The following is a 26,139-nucleotide window of genomic DNA, read 5'->3' on the forward strand; positions in this document are numbered from 1 at the left end:
AAAACAATTGAACAAGTTGATTAAGCATGACTTAGTTAGAGGTTTGAAACATGTCACATTTGAGAAGGATAAGCTATGTAGTGCATGTCAAGCTAGAAAACAAGTTGGTAACACACATCCTAAGAAGAGCATGATGAGCACATCTAAGGCATTTGAGTTGATGCACATGGACTTGTTTGGACCAACCACATACACAAGCATTGGTGGAAACAAATATGGATTTGTGATTGTGGATGATTTCACTAGATACATATGGGTATTCTTTCTTGTTGACAAGAGTGATGTGTTTGCAACATTCAAATCATTTGTCAAGGGCATTTACAATGAGTTTGAAACAACCATCAAGAAAGTTAGAAGTGACAATGGTAGTGAATTTAAGAACACTAGAATTGATGAGTTATGTGATGAATTTGGAATTAGACATCAATTCTCGACCAAGTACACTCCTCAATCAAATGGCTTAGTTGAAAGGAATAATAGAACTTTGATTGACATGGCAAGATCAATGTTGAGTGAGTACAATGTGAGTCATTCATTTTGGGCCGAAGCAATCAATATGGCTTGCTATTATAGCAACCGACTCTATTGTCACCCCATGATGGAGAAGACACCTTATGGGATTTTGAATGGAAGAAAGCCCAATAGCATACTTTCAGGTTTTTTGTTGTAAATGCTACATATTGAAGAAAGGCACTAGATTGAGCAAGTTTGAAAAGAAATGTGTTGAAGGTTTCTTGCTTGGTTACTCCACTACTAGCAAGGCTTATAGAGTTTGGAATTTTGCTAGTAGTACTCTTGAGGAGGTTCATGATGTGGAGTTTGATGAAACAAATGGTTTCCAAGAGGAAGATGAGAATCTAGATGATGTAAGAGGCACTCCATTGGTCAATGCAATGAAGAACATGAATATTGGTGATATAAGGCCTAGAGAGGTGATTAATGTTGAAGATGACAAGAATCAAGTGCTCTCTAACTCAAATGTGCAAGCTAGTGGTTCTTATGATCAAATTCAAACAAGAACTAGTGATGACAAAGTGTAAGATCAACAACAAGTGGCTAGTTCATCATCTCAACCAAGTGATCTATCAAATGTAAGCAATCAAGTGCAAGTGCTTCAACCAACCAATATTGCAAGAGATCATCCCTTGGACACTATCATTGGTGATATTTCAAGAGGTGTGCAAACTAGATCAAGATTGGCTTCATTTTGTGAGCATTTCTCATTTGTGTCATCCATTGAACCTAAGAAGATAGATGAAGCTTTGAAGGATGTTGATTGGATCAATGCTATGCATGAAGAGCTAAACAACTTTACAAGAAACCAAGTATGGGAGTTAGTTGAGAGCCCTAAGGATCATAATGTGATTGGAACCAAGTGGGTCTTTCGGAACAAGCAAGATCAAAATGGGATAGTAATAAGGAACAAAGCAAGATTAGTGGCTCAAGGTTACACTCAAGTTGAAGGTCTTGACTTTGGAGAAACATATGCCCCGGTTGCAAGATTGGAAGCAATTAGGATCTTGTTAGCCTATGCTTGTGCCCACAACATCAAGTTGTACCAAATAGATGTGAAGAGTGCATTTCTCAATGGGTACATCAATGAGCTTGTGTATGTTGAGCAACCTCCCGGTTTTGAAGATGAGAAGAAACTCAACCATGTTTACAAGTTGAGAAAGGCTTTGTATGGATTAAAATAAGCACCTAGAGCATGGTATGAGAGATTGAGAGATTTTCTACTCTCTAAGGGATTTAAGATGGGAAAGGTTGACACCACTCTCTTCACCAAGAAGCTTGGAAATGACTTGTTTGTAATGCAAATCTATATTGATGATATAATTTTGGGTCAACAAATCAAGATTTTTATGAGGAGTTTGGCAATATGATGGCAAGTGAGTTTGAGATGTCTATGATTGGAGAGCTTAGCTACTTCCTTGGTCTTCAAATCAAGCAAATGAAGAATGGCACATTTGTGAGTCAAGGCAAGTATATCAAGGACATGCTCAAGAAGTTTGGAATGGATGATAGTAAAGCTATCAGTACACCAATGGGGACATGTGGAAGCTTGGATAGTGATGCTAGTGGCAACATGGTGGGTCAAAAGATGTATCGGTCTATGATTGGAAGCCTACTCTATATGACCGCATCAAGGCCGGATGTGATGTTTAGTATATGCATGTGTGCTAGATTCCAAGCCTCACCAAGAGATAGTCATTCGAAAGCAACAAAGAGAATATTGAGGTACTTGAAGCATACATAAAATATTGGATTGTGGTATCCCAAAGGAGCAAGATTTGAGTTAATTGGATATTCGGACTCCGATTATGCGGGATGCAAAGTTGAGAGAAAGAGCACATCGGGCATATGTCAACTATTGGTAAGATCACTTGTGTCTTGGTTATCAAAGAAGCAAAATAGTGTAGCACTTTCAACCACCGAAGCAGAGTACATTTCAGCCGGTAGTTGTTGTGCTCAATTCTTTGGATGAAGGCTACTTTGAGTGACTTTGGAATTAAATTCAAGCAAGTGCCATTGCTTTGTGACAATGAGAGTACCGTAAAGCTCACCAACAACCTGGTTCAACATTCAAGAACAAAGCATATTGATGGCACATGCTATGATTATTGGAAAAGAAAGATGATGATGTATCTTGGTTCAATCAATGATCAAGTATGAGAGGTGACTGAGAATGACTATGCTATCATTGATCCCGACAATCCCACCAACCAAGATAAGACCAACAAGCAATGCAATACAATGGCTCTCAACACTATATACAATGCCATTGATTCCAAGGTGTTTGAGCAAATCAAGGATTGTGAAAGAGCAAATGAGGTGTGGAGGAGATTGGAGGAAACGTATGAGGGCACACCAGTGGTGAAGAGTGCCAAGTTGTACATCCTCAAGGATAAGTTGACAAGCTTCAAGATGAAGGATGATGAGAGCATTCCAGAGATATTCCATCGGTTGCAAGTAATTATCAATGACTTGAAGGCTTTGGGAGAGAAGATCAAGGATGATGATGTCTCTCATCGGTTCTTAATGTGCCTACCTCCAAGATTTGAGATGTTGAGATTGCTTATCACAAGAGGAGGATTGAAGGAGATTACCCCTAACCAAGTACTAGGTGATGTCATGACACAAGAGACATACCGTGTGGAAAGGGAGGGGGGTGACAAGGATGACAAGAAGGAAGAAGAAGACAAGAAGAAGAAGAGTATAGCATTCAAGGCTAGCTCATCATCATCCAAGAACAAGGAAAAGTCCAAGAAAGAATTAAGTGATGATGATGATCTTAGTGATATTGATGATAAAGCTATGGCCCTCTTTGTACGCAAGATGGGAAAATTCATGAAAAAGAAGGGCTATGGTGCAAGAAAGAGAAGAGATCACACCAAAAACAAAGAATATGTGAGAAGATGCTATAATTTAGAGTTCATAAAACTTGTCCATATTCTTTTACGCATGGTAAATATGCTTGGACAAGCAGCATGGATTCAATTAAATTTCAACTCATATCTTTGTCAAAGGGTTGTCATCAATTACCAAAAGGGGGAGATTAAAAGCTCTAGTTTGGTTTTGGTTAATTGATAAAACCCTAAGTGCTAACCTAGTTTATCAAAGTGATTATGAGATAGGTAGCACTACTCCAAGTGGTGAAGCAATGGCGAAGATCATGACGATGGTGATGGCATGGTGATGATCAAATGCTTGAACTTGGAAAAGAAGAAAGAGAAAAACAAAAGGCTCAAGGCAAAGGTATAAATAGTAGGAGCCATTTTGTTTCGGTGATCAAGATACTTAGCGAGTGTGATCACATTTAAGTTAGATAGCCATACTATTAAGAGGGGTGAAACTCGTATTGAAATACGGTTATGAAAGTGCCACTAGATGCTCTAACTCATTGCATATGCATTTAGAATCTAGTGGAGTGCTAACACCCTTGAAAGTATTTGTGAAAATATGCTAACACATGTGCACAAGGTGATACACTTGGTGGTTGGCATATTTGAGCAAGGGTTAGAAACTTCACCGGTGGAGTGTCCGCCCGTAGAGTGTGGACAGTCCGACGGTACCACCGGCGCCCTATACAGAAAAGACAGGGATTCACAGAGTGACCGGACAGTGGTGGTACAGTGATCGGACGCTGGGTTCAGAGTCCGGTCAGTGATAGTAGTAAGCACACGGTCTAGGTCTTATGACCAGACGCTGGCATGTAAACTGACTGCACGCTCATGGTCTGAGTCTGGTCAGTGCTGACATACGCTGACGTGAGGTGCACAGAGGAAACGTTGAGTGACCGAACGACGGGTGTGTCCGGTCGAGCATGACCGGACGTGTTCGGTCGTGAAATTTCGCGTTTGGAACCTTACTGGAGACGATCGGACGCAGGGGTCCAACGTTCGGTCACTTTCTAACTAACACATCCGGTCATCACTTGACCGTTGAGATCGGGCGATCGGCATTTGAAGCCGATGACACATGGCAAGCATCGGGCGACCGGACGCTGGGGTCCTACGTCCGGTCGATCTGACCAGAGCGTCCGGTCACCCCATGTTGTGCCCAGTGAAGGGGTACAATGGCTCTATTTCATGGGGGCTTCTATTTAAGCCCCATGGCTGGCTCAAGCTCACTTTCTTGGCCATTTGCATTGACATAGCAACCTTGTGAGCTTAGCCAAAGCCCTCCCACTCATCTCCATCTTTGATTCATCATCTTTGTGAGATTGGGAGAGAATTCAAGTGTATTGCTTGAGTGATTGCATCTTGTGGCACTTGGTATTCGTGTTTTGCTGCGGGATTCACTTGTTACTCTTGGTGGTTGCCGCCACCTAGACGACTTGGAGCAGCGAGGATCATTGAGTGGAGGTTAGTGATTGTCTCTGGCTCCGATCGTGGTGATTGTGAGGGGTCTTGTGCCTTCCCTGACGGAGCACTAAAAGGCAACTCTAGTGGATTGCTCATGTCATTGAGTTACCTCACTTGTGGGTAGGTTCTTGTGGTGTCGAATTGTGTGGACGAGGTTCATGCAACACCTCTTAGCCACCGAACCACCAAGTGTTGGTCGACACAATGGGGACTAGTGTGCCGGCAAGCACGTGAACCTCGGGAGAAAAATTGGTTGTCTCTTGCCCTTTGGTATTCTCCCAGTGATTGATTTAGTATTCATCTTGTGATTGGTTCACTCCTCTACACGGTGGTATAATCACCCTACTCACTCATTTATATTCTTGCAAACTAGTTGTAGCAAGCTCTTTAGTGTAATTAGAATTGAGAGCTTGCTTTGTTGTTTTAAGTTCATCTAGTGGAGCTCTTTAGTGTAGCAAGTGTGAGAGCTCTTAGTGAGTAGTGACATAGAAAATTGTATGTCTAGAGATCATAGCAACTAGAATTGTTGGATAGGTGGCTTGCAATTCTTGTAGAGCTAGAGCAAGTTTGCATTTCGCTATTTGTTATACTAATCAAATTGCTCTAATTGATTTGTAGATTTTTAAATAGGCTATTCACCCCCCTCTAGCCATATTAGGACATTTCACCACCACACAATGTTTTCAAACGGTCACCCGACCATTGAGCCAAACGGCTCTCTCTCGCGCTCAGTCAAGGGGTCTGGACCGGACCTGTGCCATAGCGTCCGGACCAACGCACAGTTGCATCCGGAGCTACACAGTAAGCATCCAGAGCATGAAATACCGTCCGGACTTAGTAAGCATCCAGAACGTGTATATATACATCCAAGAGATCGATAATATTATGGTTCTTCCAATCATTTGTTCTATATATAATTCACTTTAATACGTCATATGGAGAAATGGAAGTTTTGCCATTTCTCACTTTTTCTGATCCCACACTTCTCAAACTGGCAGTGATGGAGACTACACTAAGGATCGGAATCGCTAGTGTGGCAAAGGTGTGGTAACTACAAATACATCAGTGGCCTTCAACCCCTTTGGTGTGGATTTGAATGACACCGGTTGTAACACCCTAAAATTTGCATGGTTTTAAAATAGGAGAAAATGATTTGATTTTGTATTTTGTGAGCATTTAAATTTAGGAAAATAATAAATTTGCTAAAATTAAAATCAAATATAGGTCTACATACATGTATGTGCATACATGCTACTGTATATTTTATTTGTGATGCTTTGGTTTGATTGAAATTTACAAAAGAATTTGAATTTGATTTGAAATTGGATTTAAAATTGTGTTTAAGAAAATAGAAAAGGGAAATTTATTTTCTTCTCACTCTCTCCGATTCTGGCCTAGCTCGGCTTGGTTCTTTCCGCCACGGCCCAGTTTTCTCCCGGCCAGCTTCACCCGCGTGACCTCCTATTCTCCGCAGCGGCCCAGACGCGGGCCAGCAAGCTGTGCAGCCGCGCCCGCACACTCCTTCTCTCTCGCTGACATCACGGGTCGTGTTTCCTATCCCGCTGATAGCCCAGGCCTGCTCGTCAGACATGTCTGCTTCCTCCCGTGTCCACGGTGGAGTCCTCACTGCCGTCGCCGCCGACTCCAGTAGCCGATACGCCTCGTCCTCTGCTGTGCGTGTCAAGTTGTTTCCACCCCATAAAAGCGGAGCCGCACCGTGCCGCTCTCCTTGTCCCGTTTTAAGCAGCAGTCGTTGAATCGACGTCACGTCACGCCAAGCCCTAGCACCACCGCCATCACCGCCGCTACCATCGCTGAGCGTCGCCCTCCATTGCTCCGAACTCTGGTATTCCATCTTGGTAAGTTCGCCTTGATCTCCTCTTTCTCCTAGTATCCTTGGTTTGCTGTTCCGTGGTCCGTAGGCCATGTTTCATACGCAGTCGCCCGTCTCCGACCATGGCGCCCCTGTGGAGCTCACCGCCGTTCTCACCAGCCGTTTTCCCTCCCCTCTGATCTGATCTAGCGCCGTCCGATTTCGATCTAACGGTCCAGATCTTAAGATACCCCTTCGCCTGCCATTTTATAAAAAGACCCTTATAATTATTTGGATCTCAACCCATCGTCCCTGTATTTTTTTCAAAAGAGCCCCTATATTCCTTCGTTTTCATGTCCATAGTCCTTATTTCGATTTAAAATCAAATTTTAATTATTTTAAATTCAAAAATCAAGTTTCATCTATTTACTAAAACTGCCACTACCTTCTGTAGGCCATAAAATCTTCGTTTTAACTCTGATTTAATCCGTTCAAGTTATGTTAGGTTCGTAATTCCATAATCTACATGTTCATACTACTGTTAAGTATGTTTCCAACTTTTAAAATTAAAGGTTAGATTTAATCTATTATTTTACTAAAGGAAATCTAACTTCTTCGTTTTAGCTTCGATTTTTGTGATCTTCGCGTCTATGTGTTCGTAGTGAGACGTAGATTCGTTTTACAAAATTTTCATCTTGAATTTATGCTGTTGGTGTACTATTCTAATCTATAGCTTTTTTTGCTATGCATGCTTGCTTCTAGATGCTTGTATGTTGCTGTGATTATCGAGTATAGACGATGAGCAATTCGTGGGTGAACAAGAGTACTACTTTGACGAGCAGGATCAGCAGGAGCACTTTGTTCAAGGCAAGTATATCATGGGATTATCCTTATTTTCTATCAACTCTAATACATTTAATTCGTGTTACATGTGTCACCTTGATAGGGATTCCCTAGAATTGAAATTATATCTTGTCTCCTATGGGATATGCATTGGGTAGCTTTGCTAGTGCTAAATTAAACCATGATCTTGTAACTTGATTAATGGTATATGCAATAAACATTAAAATATGACTTTTTAGCAACTTGAAAACAAGGGGCTGGAGTGTTTAGCTACTTTCTAAATGTTTTAGATTTCTCTCCCTAATGACTTATCTGTAAGTGATCATCCAGGACTTACAGTACAGCTGTGAGGGCTACATGGCTCTGGCTTTAGCTCAGTATAAGAATATTTTCTAGCTTGTTAGTGGTTACCTTTATTGGCGTAAAAATGGCTTGACAAATCAGGTATAGTGCGGCCTCTGTCCCCATGAGTATAGGCTGCGCGTCAATGTGCCATCGGAAAGGGGGGCTCTACATCTGTTTGCCAGTGAATTTAATGGCCCTAACTTATTAGACAAACCTTTAAAAGGCTTCATAGTGAATCCTATCTGCTCACCTTGGAAGTGTTTTGAGAGTTATAAACCTAGGCATATGGATATCATGACTTATAGTGAAAGTGTACAACCTCTGCAGAGTGTAAAACTGGTATATCGGCCGTGCTCACGGTTATGAGCGGCCTTAGAACCCTTATGGAATAGTGGATCACTAAGAATTATTCGTTTATGCTATTTATTATTCATATTTACATTGATCATGTTTTTTACTTTGGGATATAAACAATTTGTCGCTACTCTTATGCTAAAATTGTGACAATTAAAAGCTGAAAGCTGTTAAATCTGTGTCAAGCCTTTTGAGCCTAATGAACCCCATGTTACACTTAGTTGAGTACGACACATACTTACGCTTGTTTATTTTCATTATTTGGATAAAAATCCCAGATGGGTAACAGATGGCTATGGTAATAACGACTTTTCTGAGGATTACTAGACTTTTGGTCAATCAGTTGACATCCCTGTGATATGGAGCTTCCGCGAGAGATTTTTCTTTATACTTCCGCTACATTTATGTGAAGACTATGTCTTATTATCCGTGATGTAATAAACACTTGTGATGATACTATTTATAATTTATCGGCTTATGTGTGTGACTGATCTCTGGACGCACATAAGATTATGCATCCCATTTTATCCTTAAAATCGAGTGTGACATCAGCTCATAGTCCAACTGTCCATCTGAACCAGAATATAGGGACTAGTACAATTACTGCTTGCAAGCCGTTAAACAGCTAATGAGATACTATAACTATGCCTGCTATTGCATTCACTGACTTGACTCCAATTCAGAATAATACGTTCAACCAGTAACCTCTATGTTTGTTCCTTTATCACTACTTAATTTTATTTTATACTATTCCCCATACTTGAAACCTTCTATTGTTATTCGGGCAAAAAAACTTCTATTCTTATATGTATCTTCCACTAAACAGAAAAGGATCAGCAGTACCCCATAATTGTGACTATTTGTGGCCCATATAGATCTCAGATTCAGATTTGAGAACTACCAGAGGGCGACTTGGCCCTTGGCCGCTTGGATTGAAATGAAATGCAATGGCTTATTTTTTACAATGACACTCCCTTGCCCTTTATAGGCAAAGGGGACTCCCACTTGCTATGGTATATTCTAACTACTAAAGTAGATGCTGATCATATTTCTAACACTAGGCTTGGAAGCCAAGTAAAGTAAAAGTACAGGAAAAGTAAGATATAAGTGTTTTCGCACTAGGCTTATCTATCAATTCTCCTCTAAGCCTTGTGCCAAGCACTGGAGGTGATCTGTTGTAGCCCAATCCTCTCCCTCATCTCCTAGAACTTGGACTTCCCCAGGGACATGGTAAGAATGTCAGCCAAGCTAATCAGTAGTGGCAATGTGGCTGTCCTTGATGCTCCCATCCTCCAAGCAATCTCTGATGATGTGGTACTTGATGCGGATGTGCTTGCTTCTCTCATGGAAGACAGGGTTCTTGGTTAGAGCTAGAGCAGACTTGCTGTCCACCTTCAACTCAACCACATCCACCTTTCTGCCAAGGAGCTCTATCAGCATCCTTGACAGCCATAGTGCCTGAGTTGCTGTAGTGGTGGTGGCGATGTACTCCGCTTCACAGCATGAGAGGGCTACCACCTTCTGCTTGAGGGACTGCTAGCTGACCAAGCAATCACCAAGGAAGAACATCATCCCGGTTGTGCTCTTACTGATATCCACATCGCCGGCGAGGTCACTGTTGCAGTAGTCGATGAGCCGCGCCATGTCAGGGGCCCTTCCGTAGTGGCGACCGTAGTCAAGGTTGCCCGCCACATAGTGCAAGATTCGCTTGATGACCTGCAGATGCTCCATCATTGGTCGCTCCTTGAACCAGCTCATGTACCCGATGACGAACGCAATGTTCGGCTAGGTATGGACCAGGTAGCGCAAGCTCCCAATCAGCCACCGGTAATGTGTTGGATCGACCTTCTCCGCTGTGCTCTCCTAACTCAGCTTGAGCTTCTCCTCCATCGGGGTGTGGGCCAAATTATAGCCTATCATGCTGTCGAGCTCGAGGATGCGCTTGGCGTAGTGGGTTTAGCGAAGGGTGATCCTGCTAGCGTCTTGGCGCACTTCGACGCTGAGGTAGAAGCAGAGGAGGCCGAGGTCACTCATGTCGAATGCCTTCTTCATCTACGGCTTGAACACCTCCACCTTCCGCTCTTCAGCGTTGGTGATGATGAGGTCATCGACGTAGACGTCGACCAGTAAAACATTGCGTCCGCTACCCCGCCGATACACCGTCGCCTCATGCGCACTCTGCTTGAAGTCCATCTTCTTGAGTGTGGTGTCGAGCTTTGTGTTCTAGGCGCGTGGTGCCTAGGCGCAGGCCATAGAGTACCTTGCGTAGGCGGTACACCTTTCTCTCTTCTCCGGCGATGGCATAGCCACGTGGTTGGCACACGTAGACCTCCTCCTTGAGGTTCGCCGTTGAGGAAGGTGGACTTCACATCCATGTAGTGGACTTGCTACCCCTCTTGAGCCGCCAGCACCAGGAGGACATGGACTAACTCCATGCGCACCATGGGGGCGAATGCATCAACATAGTCGATCCCCTCCTGCTGGACAAAGCCGCGTGCTACCATCTGCGCCTTGTGCTTGATCACTGCACCCAACTCGTCCTTCTTGAGCTTGAACACCCACTTCAGGGTGATGGGTCGGTGGCCATCCGACAGTGGCACTAGATCCTAGGTGCGGTTCTACTCGACAGGACTTGAGCTCCTGCTCCATCGGCACCCGCCACGCTGGATCACCCTATGCCTCAGCATAAGTGGTCGGCTCACCGGCGAACGTCAGATGTAGCTGAGTGAAGAGCCTCTTGGGCTAGTCCGGTGGAGACTACTCTCCAAAGATGTTTGCCACCATGTAGTACTAGAGGGGCTCATCGTCGTTGTAGGTGCCCTAGCGGTCTTCATCATCCTCCAGTGGCATCGCGTACTCGACCCCTCGGCCTGCCCTACGTGCGCTGGTGTCACAGCGAGCGAGGTAGAAGATGCCGAGGAGGTCGGCTGGTGTGTTAGAGTGGTCGGCTATAGTGCTGGAGAGGTCGGAGCTGCTACCGACCACCGCCGATGGGCTACCGAGCACTGACCGATGGGCTGCCGAGCATGGCCGATGGGCTGCCGAGCTACCCTAGATTTGGTGATGGGAAACACGGCAAAGCTGATGAAGAGGTCAGTGCTGGTGATGAAGACCCAGACATCAATGAGAATGCACCTTGTGCTCCCTCAGCACCGCCCACCCATGCATACTCGGTGGTGAAGTCAGCGGAGCGCGATCGCCGACCCGTCGTCCACATGCTTTGTCCCATGCTCAGCCGCATCCTTCATTGAACACAACATCGTGCGCCACGTGCACGTGCTATGTCACCAAGTCGAGCATGCAGTAGGCCTTAGCCCCCTCTGCGTAGCCGATGAAGACCCCTGGTGAGTTGCAATGGTTGAGCTTGCCGACATGGTTTAGCTCCTTGATGAAGGCGAGGCAGTCGAAGACGCGTAGGTAGCTGACCGCTGGCTTACGCTCATGCTAGGCCTCATACAGCGTCTTGCCGTCAAGAGCACTAGCCAACGAGCGGTTGAGCAGGTGTACGGAGGTCATCACAGCCTTCCCCTAGTAGACCGCCGACATACCACGCTGCTTGAGAAGGACACAGTGCCGCTGCCACCACCGTCTAATTGCGGCATTCGACCATGTCGTTCTGCTACAGGTGAGTAGGGTGTGGAGTAGTGGCGCTGAATCCCCTCGTCAGTACAATATGCCAGTGAACTCAGCTAGTCGTGAGCTCCCCACCATTATCCGTACAGGAGCACCCAGAGTTTGCGGCCACACTCCTTCTCCGTGGTTGCCTGATGGCGCTTTATGGCTCCTACAACTATCGCCTTGGAATCGAGCAGCATGGCCCACATGTAGCATGTGGCGTCAGTTGACAAGCAATAGGAAGTAGCGCCGACCTCTAGAAGTGGTCGGTGACACCGGACCATAGAGGTTGCCGTGCACCAGCTTGAGCTACTCGGTGGCGTGATAGGAGGCTTGAACGCGGGAAGGGTCCGGCGCTTTAGCATGGTCACCACACAGGTGTCGTAGAGCAGCTCGATGTGGTCGACGTAGGGCATGCCGTGGACCATCTCCTCCTTGTCGAGCTATTTTGGGGCCTCAAAGTGAAAATGCCTGAAACGCTTGTGCCTAGCGCCATGCCTCATCCTCTCAGGCACACAGCAAGGCAAAGGGGGTGAGCCACCTGCACATGAAGCATGTAAAGGCAGTTGCTTCCTCGATTCACCTTGGCATGAAGTTGGTGGCTTCTATCCCAGATGCGCAGCATGCCGTCCTCGATCTCCACCCAGTGAGCCATTCTCATCTAGCTGCCCGACACTGAGGATGGAGTTCCTCAAGGCTGGGATGTAGTACATGCCGGTGAGGAGGTGGTGCTCCCCCATCTTGGCCTTGAAGATGATCGAGCCGACTCCCTTGATATCGATGGTGGAGGCATCACCGAACTTGACAGAGCCCTTCACACCGGAGTCTAGGTCGGAGAAAACTCATGTTGACTAGTGATGTGGTGCGTGGCACCGGTGTCGAGGTACTAGTCATTGATCTTGTCATTGTTCGGTGCCTTTGCCGAGGAAGACATGGGCGCGTGGTTCAGTCGAGGTGGAGATGTGAGGAGCCGGCCAACATGGAAATGGGAAAGCTTGGACCTTTCACCCCCTCCCTTGCTTCTTGCTATGGCTCGACGCACCAATGCACTAGGAGCAGAGCAGCATCCTCCTCCCCTGCTTGCGCGACATGAGCCTGCCCACCACGGCATGGAGGAAGGCGACTGTCCTTGGTCTAGTGGCCCGACTTGCCGCAATTGTTGTAGGTGTCATCTCGGGTCACCTTGCGCTCGTTAGCAGCGCCGCCATCAGTGCCTGCCTGAGCCCTGAGGCCCAACCTGCTCCTTCTTCTTCTTGCCTGCCACATGGTTGTCAGGCGACGCTCCTTGGAGGAATTGGATAGTCTGGATCCTTCCTCTTCTTCTTCTTCTCGAAGGTGTGCCACTACTCCATCGTGTACAGTAGCTTGCCTCCAATGACTGACCATCTCAGCGTGAGGTCCCTCTTCAGTGGTCCTGCACCGCCTTGAGCCTCCTGGTCACTGTCCTCGACAGTGAGCTGCTCGAAGTCGAGGAGAGTCTCGATCGACATGACGATCTGTGCGTACTTCTTCGGCATGTAGCGGAGGAATTTCTCCATCGCTTGCTCCTCCATGAGGTCGATGTCGCCTGTTGTGCGCCATCTACTCCATCAGGTTTATCAAGCGAAGGGCAAAGTCCTCGACTTGCTCACATGGCTAAAAGGCCAAGGCCTTCTCACTCCCCTCGGAGGCGCTGCAATGTCTCCCGATGCACGCGATCTCCACCGACGAGCGTGGCCTTGATGGCGAGAGAGGCGCCGAGCTCGGTGGGGACGGCGATGCATAGGACCTCTAGCGCCCGGTGATCATCGTCGTAGCTGACGCCAGCCGATGTGTACCGCCTTCCACAGCCGCCGAGCCTACAGCTTGACCTTCATCAGCAGGCTCCGCTCGTGGTAGTTCGACTTGGTGAGCATCGGCCATGGTGTTCTCGCTCCGGAGTCACGATAGACCGTCTGCAGCACCGGGGAGCGCCCGCGGCGACCACAGCGTCGCTCTAGTGACGACGACTGGCGGCAGCGCCCGATCGGACTGCGCGATCCTCCTCCCTGCTGGCTCTGGCTCCTCTCACTCTATCTCGGCGCGCTAGCGCTGCAGCAGCAGCCACCGCGGCCTACTGCTGCTGCCTCTGCGGTAGCAAGGCGCATCGTGTGGTCTCTGGCTCCGACTCCCGCTGCATCAGCACCGGGGTTGATCACCGCACTGGCGGCAGCGCGCGCTCTAGCGATTTGGCTCTTGGTGGACATGGCGCTCGCTCAGTAGAACCTTAAGGCTCTGATACCAATTATTGGCCTAAATAGATCTCAGATTCAGATTTGGGAACTACCAGAGGGCAGTTTGGCCCTTGGCCGCTTGGATTGAAATGAAATACAATGGCTTGTTTTTTTACAATATGACTCCCTTGCCCTTTATAGGTAAGGGGACTTGCACTTGCTACAACATATTCTAACCACTAAAGTGGAATGTTGAGCATATTCCTAACACTAGGCTTGGAAGCAAAAAAAAGTATAGGAAAAGTAAGATATAAGTGCTTTAGCACTGGGCTTATCTATCACTATTTAATTATTTCTCTACTAGTCCGTGCGGTGGGCAGACTCCATACAGTTTCATTTTGCTCACCGAAGAATCTATACACCATTTTCACCCCGGCAGCAAAGTTCACTTGAGTTGGATACTTAGCATCTTAATAAAATGTGGACAGTAACAGATCCAAAGCTAGCATACTATAGCATCCAATCCAGTGAAGAAAACGTTTAAGAAGAAAACATAATCTACAAATGCTTGAGATAATTTTTAATCTAATTGATATGCAGGAAATATACACTAGCCACTAGCAAGTCCATCCACATGAAGCCCAGCTATGAAGTAGCCGCGACTACAAGAAGTAGGCTGGACCGATCGTTGTCGGAAGGCCCATGCGTCATGCTTATAACATCAGGTGTCCCCAACCCCAACTAGCAGCGAGAGTTTTCAGAATCAACTACCCTTCAATCCGCACAGACAGAATCTCCAATATGCAGAGCGGGGGGAGAGGGAATAGATTGATAGGAAAGGAGAGGAGGGATTTCGTGCACCGGTAAAGAAGATGCCAGCGACGTGGCGGCAGGCCGTGTTGGTGCCCGGCAAACTGGGCGCGTTTCCCTCCCTGGATGCAGCAGCTCCTAGAGTTAGAGACAGAGAAGAAGGCGTCCGTGGGTGCGGAGTCGTCCTCACGGTCGGCGTGGGAGAGGAGAAGCTGGGGGCAGGTACGACCGTGGATCTGGTGATGTCGCCGGACGCATGTCGCCGTCGGCTAGATGGCCTCCGCTGTGTTACCCCACACCAACAGGCCACAGGCCACAGCTCAGCTCTAGTGTTCTTCCGTCCGACTCATGCCGTCGCATGGTGTGGCCGGGCCAGACCACTGGCCCATCTTTTCGTCTTGGCTGCCATGCGGTTTGTGGAAGAAAGGAAAGGGGGGAAAAGCCCTCCTAAACCCCTAACTATTGGCCTATTGCGGCTAGCGCCCGGATGTGCGGACGTAGCCTCCCGTATTATCCCGCACCGCATCTCACGACACGAGTCCGCATCCTATCTGTGCCCCCGCGTCTGCATGCCACACCACAGCAGCCATCCCGCGCCCTGCGCCCATCCCCAGGCCCCACATGGGTCCCTAGTCACCTGCCCTGCTTGTGGATGTGTGCCGCGGACGGCCTCAGGCATCCGTATGGTGACCCACAACGGCGCCCCCAGTAGCAGCAGCAGGGCTGTTGCGGCAGATGAAACATATGCTCTCCCAGATCTACTTTTAAAATATTCAGATAAAACACTTGCAACATACGTCTGAAACAGATAAAACACTTGAAATATACGCTTGAAACATGCGTGTATAGCCAGCAAACACATGCAACATCGATATCTAGTTTAGCAATATCCAGAAAAAACATGCTCATAAGGGATGGGCAGATTTTATCTGACAAGGTAGCGTAAAGAACATGTAAGACTTTACATCCTAACAATCTTCATTGACGAGGGCAAATGCTGTTGTACTGAATGCACATCTGGAAAATGATTTGGTGTTTCAATTCGTGAATTCAGACTATCAGTCTGGAGGAGGGAGGGGCGTAGGATGGGTGCCATGCCTCCGTGTTACAGTGTTAGGATCTTAGAAAGAATGCCCAAGAGGCTTGCTCGCCGCATACCTTCCGCATCGGCAACGTACGACGAGCCGCTGCAGTTTCATTGTATCCTCAGCTCCACGCCGCAAGATCAATTTTAGCAACAGAAGCGACCTCCGCCACCAAAGGGCTCCTGCCCCTGCCCGGGCCCCCATACAACCACAACCACGGCGTTCGCCTCCTGCGAAGAAGCAGCGAGCCGGTGAAGAACTTCCATCTGCCTCCCGCGCCGCAACCGCCTCTCCACCGACGGCATCGGCTGACCGAGTTCCCGCCCCATGATCCTCCCACCTCCGGCTACAGACCGGTGAAAGCGGATTACTCCCACTGAGGGGAGAAGGGAGGAGCGCAAGGTCGAGCTCCTAGGAGGCGTCGGCCGCGCGGTCGATGGCATTGGCATCGCTCCCACGCTCGCCGTCGCTCGGTTAGGCTTAGCCGCAGCGTCCTACGCCCCCACCCACCGCCGGCGAGGAGCGGAGTCGGGTCTTGTCCGTCCGCTCGGGTTTCGGCTTGCTTTGCTGCCCAGGCTTGGGTTTGGGCTTGGGCTTTCATTACAAAGCTTAGAATGGCCACTTCCCTGGTGGGCTCAAGGCCCATCTTCTAACATTACCCGGGTCAAAATCAAACTCCAGCCATAAGGTTTCCTTACTTCCTTTCCTCCCAAGTGCCAATCCAGTTTCCCCGCAGGCAAGAAAAAGTTAACAAAGAAGAGTTAAACTGGACAATTTTTAAACACTATACACATGATGCATTCACTTGTTCTGGTACCAAGTTTGGAAGGCTGTAGTTAATTTCAGCTATAGAGCAGGAAGGTTCAGGGATCTTGCTCACACATTGAAAGCAAAAAGTACATTGAAACCTATCCTATCCAGGCTCCTTTGCCAAAGCAACACGCGGAAAACAGCACACGGCACATCTTGCATTGCATCCTGGCAACTGGATTGCATTTTGTATTTCTGCAAACTAGTGTGGACCGTCCACCCCTCCGAGTCTTCTACTAGGTTCCATCAGGATGAGTGGATGACGCCTTGCCGGCATCCGCATGCTGAGCACGGTGACGCACACTGCAAGACATGGCATGGTTATTGATGATCAGCATACCAAGTAGTAGCAGTGCTACTTGACTGAGCTAAATGATCAAGCCCGAACTGAACTCACCAGCTGCTGTAGTGGAGTAGCTGGGTGAGACACAAACTAATTCACCTGGACAGAACCCGCCTACACGCCTTAGCCCTCGCCTCTCTGCATCACTGCATCTCAATTGTTACACGAAATAAAATTAGTTTTTTTTAGATAATAATGAAATAAAATTAGATTGTAAGCAGTCTATTTATCCATCATTCATCGTCTTTAATTTAGAGTTTGGCAAGGCTTAGCTTACCCTGCCGAAGCAAACATCTTGCTATATACAGCTACTATACCAACCTGCAGTTGACAAGCCCCCCAAATTAAAAGGAAATCAGGCATTAGTATGTTATTAGCCGCTAGCTACAGAAAATAAACAGTACACTAGATGGAAGTATCTCACCATGCGTGCATACTAGATCTTTGCAGGCAGTTGATGTGGGAAAGGGTTCCTGTCCTGCCTCTTCCGATGCCGCCGTACAAGCAACGCCGTGTCCTGCCCCTTCGACACAATTTCTTCACACTACAACTCATAGTAGTACGTAAAACTTATTCGGGCATGCAGGTAGCTCAACAAATTGCCAAATGAAAACAACACAGCCAGATCAAAATCAGACCAGCGATTATCTCAATTCTTCTCGACCTATATATATATATATATATATATATATATATATATATATATATATATATATATATATATATATATATATATATATATATATATATATATATATATACATACATCTTATCGCTCTCACCATTTATGCAACTACAAACTGGTCAATCGAAATTACGGTGAGCCAGGGCTGGTGCTGCGACTGCCTGACTGCATGCACGGCCACGCTTGGAAATTAGCTTCAACCCGCGCCGCCGTTGTGCCGGCAGGCATGCTGACGCCGCCGTACGTGAGATTATTATATACAAAGTAACAGCGTGGGCTGCAAATTAAACATGGCCCCGTTGATCAGTATTATTCCTTCCAAGTAGCTGGACTAGTAGGAGATGTAGTTGAGTGATGAGCTGATCGAATGAACTCACCTGCGGGGAATGGAGCTAGCTCTCTGTATGCTGTTCAACGACGACATCGCTAGACCAAATACGACTTTATCCACCGTTCACTTTCTTCAGATAGATACGGCTAGCCAACAGCCAACGTACCTGCAGTAGACAAGTCATAGAAATTAAACAAAAAACGTACCGGCAGTGTATATAAAAGAAGACATCAGTGAGAAGGATCTTACCATGCTACATCTTGACACGCAGTTAATGATGTGGGAAACCATCAGCTACACGGATGTGATCTCTGGAATATGAGCGATTTTGTGCTTGTCCTCTCCTTGGCACTTCTCTAACAGTGCTGGGCAGTCAATTATCCGTAGTTTCTTCAACTCAGTAAGGCCACGTATGCTTTCCGGCAGCGAAGACAGCTTTAGGACACTTCTCGATGCCAATTTCTCTCAATGAAGTCGAGTTCTCCCAGCCATTCCGGCAGTGTCTCTAAAGTCCGGCACAATTCTCTATCTCGAGTTTCCGGAGGGACCTTGAAGCATCGAATAGCCTCTGGTAAGGTTCTAAGCTCGGTGATGGCAGTCAAGTTCTAGACCCTCGATTGAAGAGAGGTGCTGGGTCGTCCGACGCCACCCTTCAGAGGAAAGAGATGTGTCTCCAATCCCAAGGTAAAATGGAGAGGTACTAGATGAGAGGTTCCCAAACCCATGTTCTGGCAGCACGTGCTCGCAGTTCTCTAGCATCCCACACCATGCTCCTTGGGGGGTAAGGCATGAACTTCAGCTTTGGGCAATCCATAGCAGCCAACAAATGCAAATTAGGGATTAAGAACTCGCCTTCTTCAGTAGATGATCTCGTTGTCCACCACGATTCCAAGTTGTCCATTTCATTCAAAACAATCATTCTTAGCTTCTGGCAGCTTCCATAGTCCCCATAAAATTCTCTGTCAACACACTTGAGATCGGGCATGTCAAACAAGGCCAATGCCTCTCAGGTTTGGCAGGCGCCCAAGTGGAGGGAGCCGGCTGCACCCTTTTCAGTTCGGAAAGAACGATGCTGGTAAGATGAGGTAGGTAGGAAGGAATGTCTAACATCCAACTAGGGAAGTCTGAGCTCATATAACCAGAAAGACCAAGGACTTCGAGACTTCTAGGAGGCACGAGCTTTCTCCAGTACCGGCTTGTCAGCCATTGCATCCGCATGCCCCACCAAACTACCTTTATCATGTTCCCATATGAGACTCAACAACGTAAGACTTGAGTTGTTTGATATTTTAGCTTGTTCTGCCCCTTCCAAATGCTTGACATTCTCAAGACCTTCTATATCCAAATCATGGCAGGGTGCCTTCTCAAGTTCCACAATCTGGCCCCATAAATCACCACTTCCTCCATAAATTCTATGTTCGGGTTAACTCTCTGAGGTTTAGTTTCTCCATTAGTTCATCAACTTGAGATTGTATATCAATTGAAAAGAATGTTCTTTGGACATATACAAGTGTAGACATGGAAAAAATGCTATCTGGCAAGTCACCAAGGAAAAAGCATCCTTCAAGAGCCACACTTTGAAGTTTTAAATCCCCAATATAAGAAGGGAGATGCTCTAGCTTAACACAAAATGACAAATCAAGATGCTTTAACATTGTGAGTTTGCATAGAGAATCAGGCAGCATTTGAACCTTGGAGCAGCTTGTCATGTTCAAATACTCAAGCTTAGAGAGTTGATCAATGCAATCTGGGAGCTTTTCAAGGTTATGGCAATCGGATAGATCAAGATGCGCCAGACCATGAAGTTGGCAACAAGATTCTGGTAGCAAGTGGAGTTTGTAGCAATTTGATAGGTTCAAAAATTGAAGCCTATGCAATTTGCCAAAGGATTCTGGAAGTGTATGCAGTTCATGGCAACTTGCCAAGTTTAGGAAGAGCAGAGCACTTAGGTTCCCGAATGAAGTGGGAAGCTCACAAAGGTTGATACATCCTGATAGGTCGAAGTATTGCAACTTTTGAAGACAACCAATGTTTGCAGGCAATGTCTTTAGGGAACTATTTGCAAGTATCAAGGTTTGCAGGTTCAGCAGATGGTTCAAGGATTTTGATAAATTTGAGATAGGAACGGTGGAAGCATCTAGAAACCTTAATAGCTTTAGTTTATAAACTGAACTTGGAAGATCTGATAAATGACATCCACTCAAATCCAAAACTCTCAAACATAACATCTGTGAGAATGATTGCTTAGGGAGATCCATTCTATCACAACCCCTAAAATGTAGGGCCCTGACCTTTTTTAGAAAAGATGTGTAGTCCAATGATGTCTCATTTTGATTTATCATTAAATGATAGTGGCTATTCAACTTGTCCTTCTTAGCACTAAAGTTTGTTGCACCATTTGTGTATGAGAATTCATCAACAGCAACATGTCTTGCAAGATCGTGCACCATATCATGCATGCGAAGTTTGAGTGTGGGTTTGAATATCCTTGCAGAAGATACCTTGCAAAAGGAAAGAGAGTATAGTTCAGATCTTTAATACCGAAAATTTTGATTTCATAAATATAATCAGTTAAGGATTATTTCACTTACTGTGGGATAAGTCAAGATATTAAGGAAGGACATCCCCGAGAATTCTTTAATATATTCGGTACCAATCTGTTGAAGTAGTTGCCCGTCACTCCCTTGAATAAACCCTAAAGCAATCCATTGCTGGATCAAGCTGTCGTGATCTATATCATGGCCCTTAGGAAAGATAGAGCAATACATAAAACAAAGTTTAAGTTGTGGAGGCATGTGGTGATAGCTTCTTAGCAGGCCATTCAAAATTCCCTTGTCATCATCCTTTATATCCATTATATTACTGGACTTGATTTCAAGCCATGCTTCTCTTGTACAATTCTTCCGCATCACATAACCTAGAGCCTTAGCAACTAGAGGTACTCCATTGCACTGTTTCGCTATTTCTTTTCCAGTGTCTACAAAGTCGATAATCTGATCATCTCCTAAATTCTGAGGCCTCAACATAGACCAGCACTCATCATCTGATAAACCTTTTAGTTTGATTGAATCAACAATATTAAAATATGAAGCTCCCACAACTGATAATGTTTTAGCAACCTCCTCACTACGAGTGGTTACTACTATCTTGCTGCCTTTCTTTCCAGATTGTAACATGTCCACCAGCTCCTCCAAAGTACGTACCCTTTCCTCCCATAAATCATCTAAGACAATAAGATAGACCTTGCCATAGAGTATGTGATCAAGCTGAGATTTTAGATGATGCAGAGTAGTGTCTTTAGCAGGAATGCGACCATCTAGCTGAGAGATAATATCAACTATAACTTTCCGTAGTTTGAAGTCCATTGAGACATAGACCCATGCTTTTAGATCAAAGTGAAACTCATTTGTTTCCTTAAGAGTGTAAACAAATTTTGCAATAGTTGTTTTACCTATTCCACCAAGGCCAACAATGGGAATGATAGAGCATTCTCGATCCCCTTCTTTTTGCAACACCTCGAGGATATGTTTCTTCTCTCTTTCCCTTCCCACCATCTGAACATCATCTCTGCTACCGATATACGTTTCTCTCCCCGTTTCATTATTAGCTTGCTCTGTTGACGACACGGGTGAAGGGAGGAAATCAAATTTCTTCACATCCTCAGCAATCTTATCTAACTGCAGCCTGATACTTCTCATCTTATTTGACATGGTGATACGCACAACGAGTGGATTGATAGATGAAAAGACCAATTTAACCTGTAGTCAATCTTTTCTTAGTTAGTCAAAAGTGAAAACAATCACAACCTCCTATCCATGAAAGGGCGTGAATGATTTAAAAAGTGGTCAGTTGGCACATTTCTGTAACCTGGAGAAGTAACATTTTTATTCTATGGATTTCTAAAATGAAATAAATCTATGAGAGGCCATGCTTATATACTCGTGTGAGGACTCTGTCATACAAACGTACCTTGCTTGGGCTCCTTTTCCATATAGTTGCATTAGCCTCCAGCTCATCCATCGCATCTTCGATGTCGTAGGCAACAGACTTGTACTTCTTGAGCCAATGTTGTGCCAATGCATCGTCGTCAGTCCCTCTCCCTCGGGAGCGCTCGTCGGCGTAGCTAAGCTTAACCTGCAGGGTCACCATTGTGTCTGCCATGTCCTGGACATCCTTCTTGAAGCTCCAGAGCACACCCCCCATCCTCTCCCACGCGGTTTGGCTGAGCTTGCCGGCGACAGGCTTCACAATGGCTCCCGCTATCATCTCCGCTCCCCCGGTCATGGCTACAGGCCTCTGCTGATCTCTTGCGCACAGGCGGCAACAAGTTGCGTTGCGTCCGAGAGAGCACAGACAGAGCAGATGAACGGTGGTCGATGTGTTCAGCAGTTGTACCACCGAAGTCTTGTTTCTCTTCAGTGGTTCAGTACTTCGGTGTCAGGACATGAGACTTGTCTGAACAAGTCAGGCAGTCAACTCTTGGAGCCAAGAGCCTCCTCAGATCAGATCGAACATCGAAGAGGATCCAAGAGCTGCTAGATACTCCAAATTCGAAGATACCCTGTTTTGCAGTAGCACGGTGAGGATGAGGATGAGGATGTAAGCTGAGAAACTTCAATTCAGAACCAGAGCAAGTACAGATGGATCAGCCGGAGAGAGAATGAGCTATCAGTAAGGTACGCACCGTAGCGTGCTGACGTGCTGGTGGTCCTCCTAGTCCTAGCAACGACGTAGATCAGGAGCTCAACGGGGTCTACCGCGTTTGCTGCCGCAGCCAAGACAGGGAGCTTGGTGAAGGCGGCCCAAGCGTCGTCTTGGGCTCTTTGGCGGCGGAGATCGACGTGGTCGCCGGCTCGCCGCAGCCGAGGTGTAGAGCGTGGGCGGAGCAGGAGCAGCGTAGCTTGTCCTGATACTGATAGCCGCCGGAGGTCGTCGCGGGCTGGGTGGTGGCAGATGTGGATCTCGATCGGAGAAGAGACGAGACAGAAAAACAGGGAAAGGGAGGTGACTTTTTTTTTTAAGCCTGAGTGTAATAGTATCCGTATTTTATTTACACCACCGCATACGCACATCTCAGGAGGTTACAACTTATACACCTCGAACGTTCTTCTGAAAATCACTGAAGCCACACAAGCCTGGTAGATAACGGGCATATCATAGTCCCATTATCATGCCACACGAATGTCTATGACCTACAAGATTAATTATTGAAAATATATCCCCACGGTGAAAATCACTAAAAGCAAGTTACAGAAGTCATCAATAATCCACGAGACGAATTTAGTAAACCTAATTAATTTGTTATTAGCATATATTTACTATAGCACAACATTGTTAAATTATAGACTAATTAGGTTTAATAAGTTTGTCTGATAAATTAGTCTGAATCTATATAATTAATTATTTTTTAGTTTATATTTAATACTCTATGTAGGTGTTTAAATATATAGTGTGATAAGGACTAAATTTTAACTGTGAAAATAAAAGTCTACATGAATTTAAACTGTGTGCCGACCGCACCACGTCACGGGGACGCGTTGATACCAGCACACATCACAAACGACAAGGCCGGCACCGCGTCCACGTCCACCGCACATCGCCATTGCTGCAAATGTCCTTTCCAGCGTCTCAGTCGTCACAGAAAAACAGTAGAGTTGTTGACGGACTGCGAATGATTGCTACTGCCAACCAATAACGGGCCCACTCGGTTTAAATCTGCTCGAGGAAAACTTTGGCGTTCGACGAGGCGACGACTCCGAAGGTGACCCCGAAACCGAAACCGAAGCCGAAGCCGGATTCTGGTCGAGCCTGGGCCCCCGGTAGGGACACCGAGGACAAGGAGGCGAGGATTGACATGCACACGTCAAGTGTCTTGTTATGGGAGTTATTTTATTCAAAAATGATAAATAAACTCCAAGCCGTCATTATTAACTTTGAAAAAAAGTCGAGGTTGGAAAGGAAGCCTAATAATGGGCATTCGTTATTTGCTCGTTGTCTTTCTCTTCAGCCTGATGGCTCTCATGCAATTGCTATTTTTCTCGGAGAGATGCCTCCTAACTACTGCAGCTTGCCAACGGCGTACTCCCGATGCATCGTCTTTCTTGTTGTAGTATTGCACCTAACCTTATAACCAAGTGGTTCTACATCGCTGTTCATGCCAGCAGCGAAAATATTACTAAGGCTCCGTTCGGTTACATGGGAATGATTGCTCGAAGGATTTCTTCACAAATTTATATTACGCTGGAACCATTCCAGGTGCGAAACGGTCCGTAACGGGCCAACCGAATGGAGCCTAAATCTACTATAAGCCAAGGTGTAATGATTTAGTAATTTGGTGTATGGTTTGAGTGAACAAGCAGTCTATAGTACATCTTATCACTTATTTTTTTGTTTGTTTTTTTAAGAAACTTTTGTTTGGTTTGTAGAGTGCGATGAATTATTGATCTATCATCACCACCTTATAGGCTAATAATTAACGAGGAATGCACCGTACCATTCCTTACATGCTAATATTGGTGAGGAATGGTTCCTGGAGTAGAGTTTTTTCACAAAATTTGATCAATAGGTTTATGCTACACACCACCTCATTAAAATTGAGTGTTCCTCAAAACAATCACCTTCTAAATAACTCTCATGACAAGTTGTATCGATCGGTTGAACAATTAAAACCCCAATCGACGCAAGGAGATCCAGCGATAGCTTCAACGTTTGGTAGAAGCTATATACACCGGTGCAGCAAGGCTTTTTGCTCCCGGTTGGGAAACCCCTTTAGTCATGGTTTCTCAACCGGGAGCACCAATCCAGGACTAAAGGTACTCTTCTTTAGTCCCGGTTTGACGCCCTTAGTCCCGGTTGGAAACACCAACTAGGAGTAAAGGGGGCCTCCAGGCCTAGCCAGGGACCGCCACGGGGCAGGACCTTTAGTCCCGGTTGGAAACACCAACCGAGACTAAATGTCCCTCTCTTTTTTTCCTTTTTCTGGTTTCTATTTTTAGTTTCTTTTTTCATTTAATGATTAGTTTTGATATTAAAATACATTTTCGAATACGCTGCTAATAGTAATATATGTGTGTACTTCGCACGTGTAAGTTTTCGTTCGAACTTTGTACAATATACGCGTACATGCATATATATATGATGATCATATATATATACACACGTTATTTTATGTACATATAATATGTGCATATATATATATATATATTACAAAGGTTTGATATCTAAATTGTTTATGTCCTTAGCAATTCACTCCTCCAGATTTGGCATCCACGTTTCGTTCGGGTCATTGTAGAACTCGCCGTTGGGGTTGATGACCTGGTCATTTAGAAATCCTGCTATAGTCTCTCGAATTGCTTTAAGTTGGTCAAGTCGTATGACTATTTCCCTCAACCATTCAGTCTTCAATAAAAGTTAAAGGAAAAGGTATTAATATATATATATATATATATGTATGTGTATTGCTCATGTAATTACTTATACAAATGAGAGCAATAAAGAATTGTAAATATATGATCGAAATAATATAAAGGAAAAAGTATTTATATACGTACTTTGAGTTGCTCTTCAGGAGTTCTCTTTAAGAACGCCATGATGAACTCGTAAACATAGTATCCGCAGTAGTTGTTACCCTGCTCCTGCCTTAGAACCCACTTTTACGACAAAAAAATCAATTAGGGTGAATTGAAATCATCATATGGTGTTAATTGAATATAAATGTGTAGTTATAGTACTTACTTTGTGTGCGATTACACTCAGTGGCGCTTTGCAATGTTTCATTTTTTATTCCTCAATGAACCTTTTCCAAACCCTGCTCCCAATAAAATAAAAAAATAATTTAACCTTTAATAATTGTTGAGAGATCGGCGCCATTATATATATATGTTGTTATAGAGAAACTAAATTAATTACCCTTATATAATATCTATCATGTCTTGATACTCTGTTTGCGGTTTTCTCAACGAGTCTAAGATTTTCAATCTACTATTGGCCATATATATGTGTGTGTGTGTGTGAGAGAGAGAGGTAACTAGCTAGTAAGGAAATATTGA

The 26,139-nt window shown here is 45.5% G+C and overlaps 1 pseudogene; it reads right to left on the reverse strand.

The window, feature by feature from the left end:
* Positions 1 to 16,696: 16,696 nt before the first annotated feature.
* Positions 16,697 to 23,141, reverse strand: LOC136457087 (putative disease resistance protein RGA1; annotated as a pseudogene).
* Positions 23,142 to 26,139: the final 2,998 nt, after the last annotated feature.

This window comes from Miscanthus floridulus, chromosome 6 (genome assembly GCF_019320115.1).
Source record: "Miscanthus floridulus cultivar M001 chromosome 6, ASM1932011v1, whole genome shotgun sequence".
In the NCBI taxonomy this organism is placed as follows: Eukaryota; Viridiplantae; Streptophyta; class Magnoliopsida; order Poales; family Poaceae; genus Miscanthus; species Miscanthus floridulus.